This window comes from Pan paniscus, chromosome 2 (genome assembly GCF_029289425.2).
Source record: "Pan paniscus chromosome 2, NHGRI_mPanPan1-v2.0_pri, whole genome shotgun sequence".
NCBI lineage: Eukaryota > Metazoa > Chordata > Mammalia > Primates > Hominidae > Pan > Pan paniscus.
In genome coordinates this window covers 147,966,088-147,984,315 of record NC_085926.1, presented here as the reverse complement: position 1 = coordinate 147,984,315, position 18,228 = coordinate 147,966,088, and the positions used below count along the sequence as shown (strand labels likewise).

Below are 18,228 nucleotides of genomic sequence, written 5' to 3'. Positions count from 1 at the left end.
ACTGTTGAGTGATAAAAAGCAAGAGTGGGTGGGGCAGGGGTGGGGGATAGTCGGGGAAGAGTTTCCTACTATTTGTATAGAAAGTGGGTTGGCATAGACATTGTAGCTTGTACATGCATTGACTATTTCTGGATGGTTACAAAGAAAATGCTAATATAGTTCTCTCTCAGTATATGTAAGGGATTGATTCGAGGACCCCACATGTATACTCAAATCCACACACTCTTCAAGTCCCACAGTTGGACCTGTGGAACCCTACCATACCAAAAGCCAGCCTTGTACACACTCAGATTTCTAATCCCACAAATGCTGTATTTTTGATGCGCTTAGTTTGGGTGAAAAAAAATCCACATATAAGTGGATCCACAAAGTTCAAACCATGTTGTTCAAGAGTCTGCTGGAATTGTTGCCTCAGGGGACTGAGGGATAGGGTAGTGCTATGTTGGTTGTTCTGTGGGTCTGCCCCAACCCAACACCACCCAAGATCACATTCCTGCCCTCCTCTCTGCCCTGTCCAGAGTGTCCTCCAAAGCCTCCATCACGCTTTTTCCTTGGTGGTTGACTTCCTCTTGGGTTTGACCAATGGGATGCACCAGCAAAAGATCTGAGAGTGAGAAAGACGAGCTATTCCTTCCACGCTCCCTCCCCGCTTTGGTGCCGTGTCTCACAATAGCTGTGTCTGTCCACAGCTAGGTCCTCCAAGGCTCCGACTCTCACTGGGCTCCACTAACGCTCTTTCCTTCCTCAGGCTGTTGTCAGTCTCTGGGGCCTCCACATCTCTTGTTTTTTTCCCCTTAACCCTACACCTCTGTAAGCAGTCCCTTCAGTAAAGCCTCTAAATTTGAAGCTTCTGGAGGTAAATTTGGTTTTCTGCTAGGATCCTGGGCGATAGAGGTGGGAAACATTATTTGCTGTCTATCCTTTTGCATCATTTAAACATTTTGAAACCAGGTGTGGTGGCTCACATCTGTAACCCCAGCACTTTAGGAGGCTGAGATGGGAGGATTGCTTGAGGCAAAGAGTCAAGACCAGCCTGGGCAACATAAAAAGACCCTAACACTAAAAACAAAAAAACAAAACAAAAAATCCTGGGATGGTGGCACACACCTGCAGTCCTGGCTACTCCAGAGGCTGAGTCAGGAGGATTGTTTGAGGCCAGGAGTTCGACGCTGCATGAGCTATGATCATGCCACTACACTCCAGCCTGGGTGACAGAGCAAGATCCTGTCTCTAAAAAAATACAATAAATATTTTGCCATGTGCTTGTAATACCTGTTTGAAAAATATAAATAATAAAAACTAAATAGTGGAAATGCAGATTCAATCTCGTATAGTCTAGAACAGTAAGTTTCAAAGAGAGTCACTGGAGAATTGGTTTTCTTCAGCACTTAATGTGCCTTCATCTTGTTTGGCTTCAGTCTGATGCCAATCATGAGTTGTTATTTATCTTCTCATATTTTGGCCTGTCAGTACAGCTAAACTGAAAACTCCTGGAAGACAAGAACCATAGCTGATGCCTCTTTGCAGTGCACATAGTGTCTAGGTAGCCAGGTCATAATATGGTGGAAAGAAATTTTTTAGTATCACACAGACTGAATTCAAATTGCATCTATACCACTTGCTTGCTTTGATTCTACCAGACTCCTGTCTCTCCTGGGTACCTTAGGGGACTCATAATATCACATAAAATGTTTATACTGTTTGGGCATGGCCTCTTGAATGCCATAAACATTAAAACTTTAACGTTATTTCATGACCCTGAGAAGTAAGCCATTAAACTCAGTTGTTTTCATACCGGTATCCGTGCAACATCCGCCCTTACCCCATGCCTGAGCTGTACCCAATCTCTGACTGGAGTAGGAGAAGAACAGAAGCCAAACATTGGAAAAGGCTTGTAGCTAAGGCATGAAACTTAGACGACACAAAAATTGTAAATAATGATTTTGAAAGCTTAACATCTATTTAGCAAGAGTAATGATTTAAAGTGGGAAGCTGCCAGATGGTGTGCACTGTTAATAATGCCCATCTGTGAGCCCTATCATGAATTATAAAATTGATTTGGAGAAGAACATCTCCTGCTGTTTACCCCAGGTGCCATAAATGTCTCTTTATAGCTCAAAGGGTCAGGAATGTGTGAGGCAGGCTGAGGTGCACGTTGCTTAATGGTATATGATATTTTTACATAATAATAGAAAACAGGAAGAAAAGAATGCTATTTTTTTTGAGGTTATAAGATATTTGTGGCATCCAGGAGGCCATGTCAGAACTTTCTGCTTCACACGCAAGCCTGCCTCCAGGAGCATGGAAGAGCCTGACAGTAGGCAGGACTTCCATCTCCAGTGTTGGGTCTGAATAACTCCTGACCTGCCCCAGGTCTGGTGGCCCCAGCTTATCTGAGTCTCTTGATCCTCACCTGGGATCCTGACGAGGGCTTCAGGTTCTCTCCCATTAGAGGCCAGTTTGCTGCTGCTTCTCCACTTTGCCCCTGCAAATGCTCCAGCCCACTGGTGTTACAACTGCAGATAATGAGTTTTCCGACCTTCCCCCTTGGGACCAGGTCAGCTTGATGACCCTCACCTGGATTTTCTGACAGAAAAGGGAACTAGACACTGAGCAAGTTACTTAAGCCTTGAAGGCCCAGTTTCTTCATCTGTAATGACACATCACAGAGGAGTTCCAGTAAAGATTGATGTAAAGTGCTCAGTGGAGGCTGATAATGAGAATAGAGTAAACCAAACCTAAACCACAGCCCCAGGACAGTCCACTAGCTCTTCCCCACCGCCCCAGCACACTCTTTCCTTTGCTTTCTGTCTCACCTGCAGTGAATGCCCCCTTCCTACTCCCCACAAAGCCCTAAGTCAACACTTTCCCTGTGAAGCCTCTAAACCATCCTCACCCACCATGGTCTTTCCTCCCCAGAATCCCTGTAGGTATAATGTCCGCATGATTAGATATTGCCTTATGCTGCTCTCAGCTATTCTTCTGTGCTTATCTTGCCTCTGATATAGATTACAAAGTCCTGTGAGAGCCATGCCTTCTATGTCTTTGCATATTCTCCCATGATGTGTCTTATATAGAGCTGGGGAGACAGAGGGAGCTTAATTATTCCTATTCCTGCATAATGTATCTTGTCCTGTATCAGCAATTCTTAACCCTCACAGTGCATCAGAATCACCTGGGGAACTTTGCAATACGCTAATTCTCAGGCCCCCTCCCAGGGATCCAGTTTCCATTGAACTGGAACAGAGCCCACCTATGGGTGCTTGCTTAGAAGTTCCCCAAATGATTCTAATGTGATATGCAGCTAAGAGCAAGCACCACTGCACCATATTAGCCAGGATGACTTTGTCCTCGGCGGTACTTAATTCCCCATGCCACGTCAGTTTGTCTTCTGGCTGCACTTTCTCCATTTAAAAATCTCAAATTATATCTTACAAGTTAAGTTACAATCCTTAGCTGCTTTCTGATATAATATACAAGGAATCATCGTTAGGCAAGTGAATACTTTCTGCCATTACTCATTGGGCAGAGAATCAAGCTGTAAAAAACCCAGCCAAGTAATCCCCTTCAATATGAGACTCTCATTAATCAGTGATCCCTTCTGCAAGCACCTGTGTGAAGCCAGCAGTCACTATTTGTGACTTCCTTCCCCCAAATATATCAGACAGGAGAGCCAGCAAACAATGACCAAAGCTGTGCTTATGTATTGGGGTGACCTGTAAGTTATAATAAGAGAAAAGGAAAAGAGGCAAAAAACAAAGATGATGATTTAATGAGGCTGCTATGACAAAATGAGTTAATGGCAAATATGTAAAAGGAATTCATGAGGCTTTGATGGTGTTTACAAGTTTCATTTCTCTTGAATGTCTCAATGAATTCAATATCTTCTGAAAAACTTTTAAAAACGTTATACTTTGACGACTTTCTGCTAATGACAGGAAAAGCAACCTTGAGGAATATTATTCTTATTTGCCTCTTTTTGGTTTTCTACAGTTTTAATTACTAGGTGAAGTGAAACCATGAGGTGAAAGGAAAATAATCCAACAACCCACAGAACTCTTCAGCAGCCAAGGTGCTTTTAAGTGCAAATTTTTATAAGATTGTTAAAGAAAAGAAGGAAATTGTGAGGAAGTGTACACTATACTAACAAATTTGTCTTCAAATTATAATATCTTTCAAGGTTTTCCAACAGGCACCAATGAGTTTTTAAATATTCCGTCAGATTCATTTTCTCCACAATCACTTTAAAAAGAGCTCTGTTTACCTGCTCAGAATGAAGAGAGCTATTATACTTTTTAAATAAACCATGGAGCTGCCTTACTGAGGATCTACCACTTCAACTTTTTCTCTACTGTGTAGAGTTAAACTGGATTCTAGAATTCAATAATTTACTTCTGCATCTACCCACTTATTCATGACCAAAATTTTTATTATTCATGAATCTTTGGTATTGAACAGGTTACTTTTTTATTTGGAAATCATTGCACGACATTTTTAAAAATAAAATTTGCCATTTTTTCTTCTTGATAATTCAACAGAGAGGCTCACCGGGTGATACGTGCAGTATATATACTTTTACACATTTTAATCCCTCCCTCTAAAATATGAACAGAGGCCAAGGATCACCAACAATAGAAAAATCCTCCAATATACAAGAAAGTGACACCAAAACAAATATGCAGACTATGGGAATGTATATGAATGAGATAACGAAGTGAGAAGAAGAAAATATTGGAACAATTATAATTTATTTTCTATGGGAGAAAAGAGAAGTTGTTTGTATTCACTAACCAAATCAAGCCTAGGAAAAAAGATACATTCCAATAATAAGGAAAAGCTCATAGAAATTTAAACTATGATAGCCAAAATAAAAATCTCAGTGATTATTATCACTAAAAATGAGATGAAAATGTCAAGGGTAGAATGATAAAGTTAAGAAAATCTACTATAAGTAGAATAAAAAGAAGCCAAGAAATGAAATAAAAGAGAGAAAGAAAATTAATAACCCAGGAGGTCCAACGGTCACCTGTAATCCAGAAAGGGAAAATGAGGGATGTGTGGGGCTGAGATGGAGGAAATTGTAGACATTTTTCAGAAATTGAGGATGTGAGTTTCACATGGAAAGGGATGGATCCTGGAAAGTCCATCACAGTGGGAAAAAGAACAAAGACCCAAACTAAGGCTGATCATTTAAAAATTCTAGAACACCAGGGACAAGAAAAGATCATAAAGCTTTTGGTGATTATTTCAAAATGGGCTTCAGCTTTCTCAGCAGCAACACTAGACAGTAGAAGACAATGGGGGCCCAGCACAATGGTGGCTCATGCCTGTAATCCCAGCACTTTGGGAGGCTGAGGTGGGCGGATCACTTGAAGTCAGGAGTTCAAGACCAGCCTAGCCAACATGGAGAAACCCCATCTCTACTAAAAATATAAAAATTAGCTGGGCATGATGCCACACACCTGTAGTCCCAGCTACTTGGGAGGCTGAGGCAGGAGAATTGCTTGAACCTGGGAGGTGGAGGTTGCAGTGAGCCGAGATCATGCCACTGCACCCCAGCCTGGACAACAGAGTGAGACTCTGTCTCAAAAACAAAAACAAAAGAGAAGATAATGGATAAATACCATAAAAATTCCAAGAGTACTCAAAAATTTAAGTCTTATCCATTCTTTCTTAGGAAAGCATCAAAGTATACAGATACCAGCAAAAATAGAAGATAAACTAAGAAATACAAAGTCATTGAATAGAAGAAACAAGGGATTCTTCATAAAAGAATGGTAATAGAAGTCCCGGAAAGTTGCTCCCTATCCTTGCCAACACTTGATATTTTCAGTTTTTTGTTTTTTGTTCTGTTTTTATCCTTGCCATCCAGTTGGTGTGTACTGGTATCTCATTATGGTTTTTATTTGCATTTTTCTGATAACTAATGGTGTTGGGCACATTTTCATTTGTTTATTGACCACTTGGACATCTTGTTTATGCCTGTTCAAGCCTTTTGCCCATCTTTTAAAAGTTACTGTCCCCTTTTTCTTATTGATTTGTAAGAATTCTTGTATATCTTCTGGATTTGAGTCCTCTGTCAGGCTTGCCCCATACTCTGTTAAAGGTATATGCTTTTTTCAAAGTGTGAATTATTAGTCTTTTCCTTTATGGTTAGCACTTTTTAATATTGGTTAATATTGGAGTTTTCATTTCCAAATTGAGAATATTCTGAACATGGTTTTTGTAACATTTTAAAAATTTACCAATGTATCACAAAGCATTTGACATCATAATATTTCTGAAAGAACACTTTTTATTTTTTATTTTTTTTTTATTATTATTATACTTTAAGTTTTAGGATACATGTGCACAATGTGCAGGTTAGTTACATATGTATACATGTGCCATGCTGATGTGCTACACCCATTAACTCGTCATTTAGCATTAGGTATATCTCCTAATGCTATCCCTCCCCCCTCCCCTCACCCCACAACAGTCCCCAGAGTGTGATGTTCCCCTTCCTGTATCCATGTGTTCTCATTGTTCAATTCCCAACTGTGAGTGAGAACATGTGGTGTTTGGTTTTTTTGTCCTTGCGATAGTTTACTGAGAATGATGTTTTCCAATTTCATCCATGTCCCTACAAAGGACATGAACTCATCATTTTTTATGGCTGCATAGTATTCCGTGGTGTATATGTGCCACGTTTTCTTAATCCAGTCTATCATTGTTGGACATTTGGGTTGGTTCCAAGTCTTTGCTATTGTGAATAGTGCCGCAATAAACATACGTGTGCATGTGTCTTTATACCAGCATGATTTATAGTCCTTTGGGTATATACCCAGTAATGGGATGGCTGGGTCAAATGGTATTTCTAGTTCTAGATCCCTGAGGAATCGCCACACTGACTTCCACAATGGTTGAGCTAGTTTACAGTCCCACCAACAGTGTAAAAGTGTTCCTATTTCTCCACATCCTCTCCAGCACCTGTTGTTTCCTGACTTTTTAATGATTGCCATTCTAACTGGTGTGAGATGGTATCTTATTGTGGTTTTGATTTGCATTTCTCTGATGGCCAGTGATGATGAGCATTTTTTCATTGTCTTTTGGCTGCATAAATGTCTTCTTTTGAGAAGTGTCTTATTCATATCCTTTGCCCACTTTTTGATGGGGTTGTTTGTTTTTTTCTTGTAAATTTGTTTGAGTTCATTGTAGATTCTGGATATTAGCCCTTTGTCAGCTGAGTAAGTTGTGAAAATTTTCTCCCATTTTGTAGGTTGCCTGTTCACTCTGATGGTAGTTTCTTTTGCTGTGCAGAAGCTCTTTAGTTTAATTAGATCTGCAACTTCAGCAAAGTCTTAGGATACAAAATCAATGTACAAAAATCACAAGCATTCTTATACACCAATAACAGACAAACAGAGAGCCAAATCATGAGTGAACTCCCATTCACAATTGCTTCAAAGAGAACAAAATACTTAGGAATCCAACTTACAAGGGACGTGAAGGACCTCTTCAAGGAGAACTACAAACCACTGCTCAACGAAATAAAAGAGGATACAAACAAATGGAAGAACATTCCATGCTCATGGGTAGGAAGAATCAATATCGTGAAAATGGCCATACTGCCCAAGGTAATTTATAGATTCAATGCCATCCCCATCAAGCTACCAATGACTTTCTTCACAGAATTGGAAAAAACTACTTTAAAGTTCATATGGAACCAAAAAAGAGCCCGCATCGCCAAGTCAATCCTAAGCCAAAAGAACAAAGCTGGAGGCATCACGCTACCTGACTTCAAACTATACTACAAGGCTACAGTAACCAAAACAGCATGGTACTGGTACCAAAACAGAGATATAGATCAATGGAACAGAACAGAGCCCTCAGAAATAACGCCACATATCTACAACTATCTGATCTTTTACAAACCTGAGAAAAACAAGCAATGGGGAAAGGATTCCCTATTGAATAAATGGTGCTGGGAACACTGGCTAGCCATATGTAGAAAGCTGAAACTGGATCCCTTCCTTACACCTTATACAAAAATTAATTCAAGATGGATTAAAGACTTAAACGTTAGACCTAAAACCATAAAAACCCTAGAAGAAAACCTAGGCGTTACCTTTCAGGACATAGGCATGGGCAAGGAGTTCATGTCTAAAACACAAAAAGCAATGGCAACAGAAGCCACAATTGACAAATGGGATCTCATTAAACTAAAGAACACTTTTTAAAATAGCTACATATTATTTCCATTGTATGGATGTATTATTCCTTAAATAACACTTACTGTTGTACATTCAGATTGTTTTAGAGTATTACTTAAATAAAATTATAAAATTAATCAGTGTGCTATAAATTAAAAACCTAAGATTTTTAAATGCAAGTTTGACTATTTCCAATCTTCATTACCCAGTGAGTATATATTGAGTACCTAATGTTTCCTCCGCATTGTGCTGGATATTCTGGAGGATATAAGAGAACACTTAAGGTGGGCCCTGTCCTTAAGGAGGTGACAATATATTTGGGGTCCCAAATGTCACCTGTTTAGCAATGCCTTAAAGAATAATTGATAGCTCAACTAACTGTTAATAGCTATATTTGAAATAGGAAGAAAGTTAGGGGAAAGCAAGATGAGGGTGTACTAAAATAGTTGGCTTCAAGGAAGAAATGGGTCTTGAAGGGTCTTTATATGTTGGAGTTGAGTACTTCGCAGAGTGGGGACTGCATGATCAAAGGTGTGGAATCAGAAGGAGTAAGCAGGGCATATCCGAAGGGCAGAAAGGAGTTGCTCTAGGTTGAAAGTCAGGGTAGATGTGGACAAATGGAAGGAAATAAGAATGGATAAGTAAGATGAAACCACATTAATGAGGGCTTTGACATGATGAATTTGGATCCAATCCCATAGGCAATAGGCTCACTACAGCTGGGGGTGAGGTGGCAGGGAGCCAGGCCATTGAACGGCAGTTTCCATAACAGCCTTCAGGTGAGTGGGAGGGTAGGGAGAGTGGAGAGTAACAAGACAAATTAAAATTGATAGAAATTGTCCAAAGGGCAGGTGATGTTATCTTCAAGAATTACAGATAATAGAATTTTTTAATGAAACAGAAAACTAGATATTTACTCCATAGTCTCTTGTTTGGGTCTAAATAATATCTTGGGTTTTTTAAGTGGCATTTCAAAAACAAAGTATCTTGACAATCATTACTGAGAGCCACTAACAACTGTTATGTCTCTAAAAAAAAAACCTTTCTATACACAGGAATAGTTGTGATTCTGTCACTGGCAGTAAAAGGCAAAGAGAATTCATTGTACAGTGGTTTGGGGTTTTACTTACATGGAGAAGCATTAGAACATAGTGGTCTGGGTTCAAATTCCAGCTATGCCATGTTAGAGAAGTAATGTAATCTCCCTGAACCTCAGTTTCCTCTCCTGCAAAATGGGTATAACAATAATTAGAAAAATGCTTGGCACATAATAAATGTTAACTATGATTATCCTGGTCTCTGAGATAGATGTTATCATTTTTATAGATTAATTGATCAAAATATTGGCTACATAGAGATAACGTATATTGGAAAAATACTGTCATTTATTATAGTGGTAAACAAGGGGTTAAAGGTTGTTGTAAGAAATAAGTAATGAACAATGGGAACTTTCATCAATACCACTAAGGACAAAGTACCATTCCTTGGCTCTGCATCTATTATAACCATAGTATTATTAATAGTAATAAAGTGCTTGGTTTCTATAGAGCCTAAGACTTGGAAACAAAGCCAAGCGACATATGTATATATTTATTTAATTGTGGGAGACCCAGCAACATTTGGCGGCAGGCGCAGTGTTCCATTCAGTGGGATGAAATGCGTGCTTCACGCCAGCTTCTTTAGAGGGACTGTTATTCATCACAGCTGTAATGTTCCCTTCAGAGAGCTCCCACCAGAATGGAAAAGGCGCACTGGCAATTTATATACAAAAGCCAACCCACGTTTGGCTTTGAGAATTCACTGGGAAAACTGTATGCAGTCTGTTAGTTATTCACGGACATGCTCTGATTTCTGATGGAAGTGCTGTGGTTTCATTTTGTTATCATCACAGTAAAATTAGAAAGCAGCAAAGAAAAATTAAAGGACTAGCATGTAGACATCTTCTAGCTGACAAATTGTTATATGGTAAGTTTTCAGAGTTCAGTGGTCGTGTAAAAATAGTCATAATTGGCACAGCCCTGTGTTTGGAGTGTGCACCCTGGCATTTGCCTCTACTGTCCAGCCCTGCCCCCACATCCCCTTGATGAAGTTACATAGTTATCCTCTTCCCTAGGAACACCGAACAAGCCTGCAGAGACACACCCTGCCTCTCAAAACAGTGCCATTTATGTGAAATATATTGGGACATCTCTTAACATCTAATGAATATAAATTGCTTTACAGTTGAATCTTGATTCAAAAGGACTAATATCTACAGTTAATCTTGCAGCTAGAATAGTTCCCTACCCCTTATTGGAATAGGTGTCTAACTCCAAGATTTCTTTCCAAATAATACATTATCTCACATCTACAGAGGTGTGATCTAGTATTGTAAAAGCACGTTCACATCTACCATTACATCTGATCTTCACAAGAAATGTGAGAGGGAGACAAGGCAGGTACCACAATACCCATTTTACAGATGAGAAAACTGAAGTCCAGGAAGATTCACTAATTTGCACCAAATCTCACAACTAGGAGGGGCAGTAGTGGGGCTCAAATCCAGTGACCAGTAAAGGGTTCTGTCCAACACTTTATACCACTTCCCTGAAATGGTTTTTATTTTGCAAGAGAAATAAGGCTTCATCTGCAACGATGAGTTAAATCTCAATTTGTTTAAATGACAAAGAATAAAAATAAGTAGTTTCTTTTAGTCCCAGCCAGAAAAGCAAGCATGATACTGGATGGTTTAAGTATGATATATATGAGAATGTGATGCCGTCATTTTGTTGGTTGCTTTTTCTCCCCCACGGAATCAGTTCTGTACTCATTTTAGTTCAACCAGCATTGAACAGAGCAACCACTATATAGCAACCAATATGTCCTGGCTCTTGTCCCAACAGTCCTTTGCGGAGACAGACAAGCAAACAGATAACACCTCACAGTGTTCTGAGTCCTGTGATCTAGAAGTACGCACCGGCTGCTAGGAGAGCCCAGGGGAGGCAGTGTCAATTAAGAAAGGCTCTTTTTTTTTTTTTTTTGAGACGGAGTCTCGCTCTGTCACCCAGGCTGGAGTGCAGTGGCGTGGTCTCAGCTCACTGCCAACTCCGCCTCCTGGGTTCATGCCATTCTCCTGCCTCAGCCTCCTGAGTAGCTGGGACTACAGGCACCTGCCACCACACCCGGCAAATTTTTTGTATTTTTAGTAGAGACGGGGTTTCACCGTGTTAGCCAGGATGGTTTCGATCTCCTGACCTCGTGATCTGCCTGCCTTGGCCTCCCAAAGTGCTGGGATTACAGGCGTGAGCCACTGTGCCCGGCCAAGAAAGGCTTTCTGCAGGGGGAGACATCTAAGATTAGTTGTGAAGGATGAGTAGGAGTTCTTCAGACAAAGAAGGGTGGAAGGAAATTCCAGGCATGTTCAGAGATGTGGAGATTGGAGACAGCAAGAATAAACACAGTTTCTGCCAAGGGGCACAGTTTCTGGAAAGTAGGGGGGAGGGCCATTTCAAAGGGGAATGGCATGTAATCATAATCATCACTAATGCTCACATAGTGCTTGCCACGCACCAGGCTATATTCTAAGCACTTTACATATACAAATGCATTTAATCCTCACAGCCACCCTGAAAGGTAGGTGAAATTATCACCCCCAATTGCAACAAAGAACAGAGGCACAAAAATGCAAAGCAACTCGGTCAGTATTTCATGGCTTATACTTTCAACACTGTGCTATTAGACTATCTTTCAAAAATGTGTGTGTGTGCATGTGTGTGAAAGAGAGAACATGAAAAACTCCAAAGACAGAAACAAAGAGACCAAAGTTTGGGGAAACATATAAATTTTGGAAAAAATTAAACCAATGGAGGGGCTTTATTCTAGAGAAGAGGGCTGAGAAGGCAGCATGAAGAAAATGAGCCTCAGTAATATTAAGGAGCCTGTACGTTAACTCAAGTAAGAATTTTCTGCCAATTAGAAGTAAGCTAAGTCAGACACGCGTCACCCAAGGGAGCTGCCAACTCTACTTGCTGCAGGTTGTGCTCCTTGGAAATGTTTTGAATTGGTCTGAATCCTGCCAGTGACTTGAGCAGGATGTGAAGAAGACACATAAGTTTGTTGGAATGTGTAAACTCTTTGAGTGCACATGTTCGATAAATATTAATTGATGGCAAACCAAATTTAGTACTATAACTAAGATTAGTAACATTAATTGAGAACACTTCTCATTTTATACATAGTTGTTATGTTTCATGGCCAACAGGTAAAAATTCTATAAGGAAAATTTTGCATTTTCTATCTTCTCTTTTTTAAGGACTTTGGTATAGATAAGCTATCACTGGTTATTAAGAAGTTCCATGTTCAATTTGCAATCCACTTCTGGCAAGGTAAAAAGAACTTTGTGATATTAGTTTAATTACTAATCTTTTCCCCATTTCATCTTGTTTTTTCAATGCTTATTTCCTCCCCATATTCACTATTTAAAAATAAATTGTTGCAGTATATGTATCGTTGAAAATGACAAATTTTTCTGAAACAAGATAGGGTATAATTAAATACACATGTAAACCAGATGTTACTTGGAGACTACTTGCAGATTAGGTAAAAATTAGTTTATCCCCAACCTCAGGACCTCAAGGTATCCCCATGATTTCTGCACTCCTGTGGGCCATGTCAGTTCAGCCCTATTTATTCATTTTTTTAGCTCATTCTTTCAACAAGTACTTACTGACCTCCTACTACATCCCAGGCATTATTATAGGCAATAACAACAACACAATGGTGCAAAACACAGGCAAGTTCCTGTTGTGGCAGAATTTAAATTCCAGTGGGTGAGAGGCAAACAAACGAAAGGGAGGAATTCAATGCAAGAAAAGAGATTTTCAGATAGTGAAAAGTTTGATGAAGAAAGTGAAACAGGGTCCTGTGAGGTCCTGAGATGTAGTGAATTTCCCCTTGGGGGTTAGGGAAGTCTTCCCTTGAAGGTGGCTGCTGGCTGAGGCCTGGATGGCCAGCTTGGCAGCCTGTAAATCTGGAGGAGGGGTTCCTGGCAAAGGGAACCACCAGGGCCAAAGCTTTGAGGCCAGGCTGAGCTGCGCACATTTCAAAGACAAGGGAGGCCTGAGTGGCTGAGATTAGTTGCACTCAGGAGAGAAAGGGTGGCTATGGGGGATGAGCAGCCGGAAGGGGCCAGATCACACAGGGCTTTGTAACCAGAAGAAGGAGGTGGACGTTTCTTCTAAGTGGGAGTCCTAAGGGATCTGATTGCTGATTTTTAAGAGGTCAGTGTTTCTGTTTTGTGGAGAGAAGATTGAACAGAAGCAGAAATGAAAGCAGAACACCCATTAAGAGGTTCTTGCGTTGAGAGCGAGGCTGCTTGAACTACAAGGTACTGGACATTCAGGCAGAAGTAGACAGAGGCAGTTTCTGTTGTAGAGATACTGAGAGAGGCAAACCTTCCTCCTCAGTCTCCCACCTACTCCCTTTGATGGCTTCTGCAAGAAACTCAATTGAACCAACTGGGATTTTTGGAATTTTACGAAAGATTTGCAGGGCCCTGAGGAGGGGTTCACTTTGGGGAACATGTGGGTATCTTGGATACCGCCCCCTTTGTCTCACTTTGCCCTTTGTAAGGGTCCCTGGTGCCTACCCATGGCCTTCCCCTCTATCCAAATCCTCTAACATATGTAATCCTGCCCCCACAACCAGCTTCCTCCAAGGGAGCAGCCCCTGTGCATCAATATCAGTTTCAGATCATTGCAAGCATATTAACTCACACAGAAATCCACCCACATTCCACATTAAATATTATTTACATGAGTTGACTTGTGGCTGACTAGATGATATGGTGTTACAGTTTGCAGACATTTAATTAGGCATTTATCTTTATTTTATGATTTACTTTTCTGTTGTTGTAATCTATATATATATTTTCAGATCTCAAACATTTTTTGGGCCATTACAAAGCTCATGTCCCCTATGTCTGTGGGGCCTAATGATTCAAACAGCCGTGACCAGGCCTGCCTGTGTGGCCCAGCCTGGCTGGCATTCAAGTGAATAACATCATCTCCATCTCACTGCACAGAAGTATGAACTGCGGTGTCAGCAGGTTTCCATGACACCACCGGTGATGTAGAGCACACATCTCTCCCACACTCTGCTGGTTACCAGTCCCCGGCAGTACAGACCAGGCCTCCTGGGTTGCCTTCCTCCTTCCGGCTCACAGGTTCCTCTTCACTCCCATGCTCTGCTCCCCAGACCTCTGGCCCAGAAGGAGTGACCCAGAGCCTGAGGCAGGAGAAATTTCGAGGCGGAGACTGGAGCTGAGGATGAGGCCCAGGCCCGGCTAGAGAGAAAACACTGAGAAGGGGCTGAGGCCCCCACATGCTGGAATCTTGTGGAAAGAGGTGAAGGCAAAGCTGGGGATGAGAGAGAGAAGACGGAGCAGGAGATTAGCGAGGAAATAAGGTGGGGAAACAGCTGGGAAGACAGACATGCATCTGGAAGATTCCAGAAAAGGCCATTTCATCCAGCCCTGCTCCAGCAGTTTGTATTTCAGCAGCCTCACGGGACACCTGGCCTTTCCTTTCTGACATCGTTCTCCATCCATCCAGCACCTCTTGGAGATCACAAGGGGCTCTCCACATGAGACTTTTGAAACTAAGAAACAGATTTGGGTGTTGCACATGTTTGCTCTGGAGCCACATTGCTTGGGCTCAAATCCCAGATCCATGGCTTCATCACCTGTGAACCTTGGGCACATTTCCCCACATGCCTGTGCCTCAGTTTCCTCAGCTGTGAAATGGAGTGATAATAGTTCCTACTTTTACTGAGTCATTGTGACGTTTTCTGTGAAAGGCCTAACATATGAAAAGCACTCCATAAATGTTTAGCTATTATTATTTCAAGGAATTGTAAAAACAGGATCACAAAATTGTGGAATATCATTAATGTTTACATTTAACAAATTATACCCTTTAATTCAAAAAATGCAATGGCATATAACTGTGGTATTTACAGGTAATATAGAAGTTAAGGTTTTTTCTATATAATTAACTTATAGCACCCTAGAGGTAGGATGGTTCAATCATGGGACTTGAGTTTAGAGCTGAATGAGAAGTATCTGTGTTATGACTGTATTTATAACCTCATTTGGAAGCAACGTTAAAAGCCTAAATTTGAGATCCTTTGTAAATGTTTGTCTCCAAGCCAAATGCTTTTTCCTGGTCCCCTTCCTGACTCCTGCTCCCACCCCCGTTCATATCTTAAAATGATTAGGGCAGAAAAGGGTGGGGGAGTTGGAATAGACTCTACTTCCTGCCTCTCTGATTTTACAATTAGATTAACAGGGCATAAGGCCTTTACCTCTACAACTGGATGATTTATAGTTTTATATATATTACACACACACACACACACACACACACAGAGAGAAAGAGAGAGAGACAGAGAGAGAGACAGAGAGAGATATTCAGCCTAATATGTCAGTATAGATCCTTTTGCAATTCATGAGCATGATGATGTGGTATCACACTTATGTGTGAGATGTGCCTCCCTCAAACCTTCTTCCTACAGGTTGGCACTTTGCCCATCTGACATGAAAAAAAAAGTCAATGTAGAAGGAGAGGTAATACAAGGCTAAAACTCACTTGTCCTGTAAACAACTGAAGACAAGCCAGTCTTTGAGATGAAAGCCTGCAGGTGCTAGCCAAAAGAGAAGGGTGGGGAGGACAGGTAAACCTTCCCTACCTTACAATTTTGTTTTTACTCACATATGCCCAATAGAAGCTGTGTGTAATGCAAGCAAAAAAATGAATGACTTTCTACCAAATGGCACTCTTCATGGCTGCAAACGTGACCCTAAACTACAGCAGTCTATAATGTGGCAGACTCAAGAGGGACACAAAATTAACACACTGCCCCATGCTTTCCCCTGGAAACACCAATGCCATGCATGAAGGGCTTTGTGGCTGCTAACCCAGGGAACATTGCTTGCAGAACTTTAGAAACAGGAGCGTTGCCAGCTCTCAGGGAAGCTAAGATGAAAAGTCTACCTAGAGTACAGCAGACTGGTTGACCTTTCAAAGGCCCTTTTATCCTCGAGAGTCTGTGGTTTTGATGTAGTGTTGAGTACTTTTTAACTTTCTCTCAAGAAGTGTCAGTAAGTAGATGAAAAATAAAGTCTGGTTCTGCACAAATGCACTAATTCCCCCATGCATTTTCAAAGATTTTTAAAAATAGAGAAATTTTATAGTCACAAAATAAGCAATAATAATCCAAACATGATGAGAAATTTAAATTTGTCTGCTTTGCAGATCTAAGAGTTCAAAATTGCTATGAAGGCATATTTTGGGGGGATACTATTTTATATACATGGGAGACAAGTCATTGTTGCTCTGCAAATAGTAGGAAGACAGCACTTTTTTTGAGTGAGTTTTTAAGAAAGTTTTTCGTGTCTTCATGTTAATTATTTTGGAGGAAATAGAGTCACTGGATAACGATGATAACTTAAAAATAGTTAACCTTTATTAAATGCAGTCTATCTCAGTTATCTATTGCTATGTAACAGGCCACAAAATTTAGTTGCTTAAGACAATATTTTATTATTTCTTAGGGTTTTATGGATTGACTGGGCTCAGCTGGGAGGTTCTTCTGCTCCAAATGGTGTCTGCTGAGACTGGAATGTCCAAGATAGCTGTCTGGTGCCTCAGTTGGCCTGGATAAAAGAGCTTGGGTTTTGTTGGGCATTTCTATCTTTCTCTCTCCAGGTGGTCTCTCCAATAGGACAACGTAATCTCTCTATGTGGTGGCTCAGGACTCTAAGAGCAAGTGTGCAAGGAGGATAAACCCCTATTTGCAAGCACTTATTAAGACTCTGCTTCCATACCATTTGCTAGAATCTCAATGGCCAAAGCAAGCTGCTCAGCCAAGTCCAGAGTCAATGGGAGAGGGAACTACATAAGGACTTAAATACTGGAAGGCATGGCTCATTCGGGGTCACGTCACCACAGTAACAGGCAACCACACAAATTATACACCACACCTTGGATTGGGTACTTTACATCCATTTATCTTCTTTAAAAATGAAAACAATCCTATGAAGTGGATGCTATTTACAATTTTCATTCTAAATAGACACAGAGAGGTTAGGTTACTTGAACAGAGTCACACCAGTAAAAAGTGGCAGAGCTGGGATTAAACCCAAGCCATCTAATCCCAGAGCCTGAACTCACAAATCTGAAGACACAAGCACAAGAATAGGAAATTATTAACTTCTAGAAGTAAATGATACTCCAGAAATACTTAGGTAATAATTAGTTCGTGAATTTACACATTCAATAATAATTATAATATTTTTGTCCTGCTTTTTTGAAGAGAGGGCTAAAAGCATTGTGAATCACAGAGGCAAAAGCGGTACCTTGACCGGGGTGACAATTGTACTTCTCCTTATTCATTGAGGCACTCGATGTCTTAATTTCCTCAACTGTAAAATGAGAATAGTAATAATATCTAACTTGCAAGTCTGTGATAAGGTTAAGTTAGATAATACAGTGAGAATAAAGTACCTAAAATATTCTTGATGCATAGAAGGTGCTCACAGCCATGCGTGAGGGCACCCGGTAGACGGAGCTGAGCATGGTATGACATATGGGAAGCAGGTCTCAGGGGATTCACGATCTCCTCCGTTAGCTCCCTGGAGGATGATTAGGGTGCTGAGCTTAAACTACAGGATAGGCTATTACCCCTGCCCATGGGTGGGAATCATGGGTCAGAACAGGGTGGGAGAAATTACTGATTTGCCATACCTCACTCTAGGAGCACTGGAAAAATAGACGCCATGGTTCCTGGAAGACTTGTAACTGCTGTCACCACAGAACTAGTCTAAGTAACCCATCCCAACTCGACTAAGCTGTGTTATCTACAAATTTAATCCGGCTCTAAAAATGTTTCAGGACACTTCCCAAATTTGGCATGTACTAACTCAGTAAGGATCAATTATCTAGTTCTCATCACCTTCCAGCAGAAAAACTGTTTTGATGTTAGTGAAGATGTGGGAAAA

At 40.7% G+C, this 18,228-nt stretch overlaps 1 non-coding gene across 1 annotated transcript; it reads left to right on the top strand.

Moving 5' to 3' along the window:
• Positions 1-15,661: 15,661 nt before the first annotated feature.
• Positions 15,662-15,766, top strand: LOC112439499 (small nucleolar RNA U13). Its single transcript, XR_003027773.2, has one exon. It is a non-coding gene; the product is annotated as a small nucleolar RNA U13 (small nucleolar RNA).
• The last annotated feature ends 2,462 nt before the right edge of the window (positions 15,767-18,228 follow it).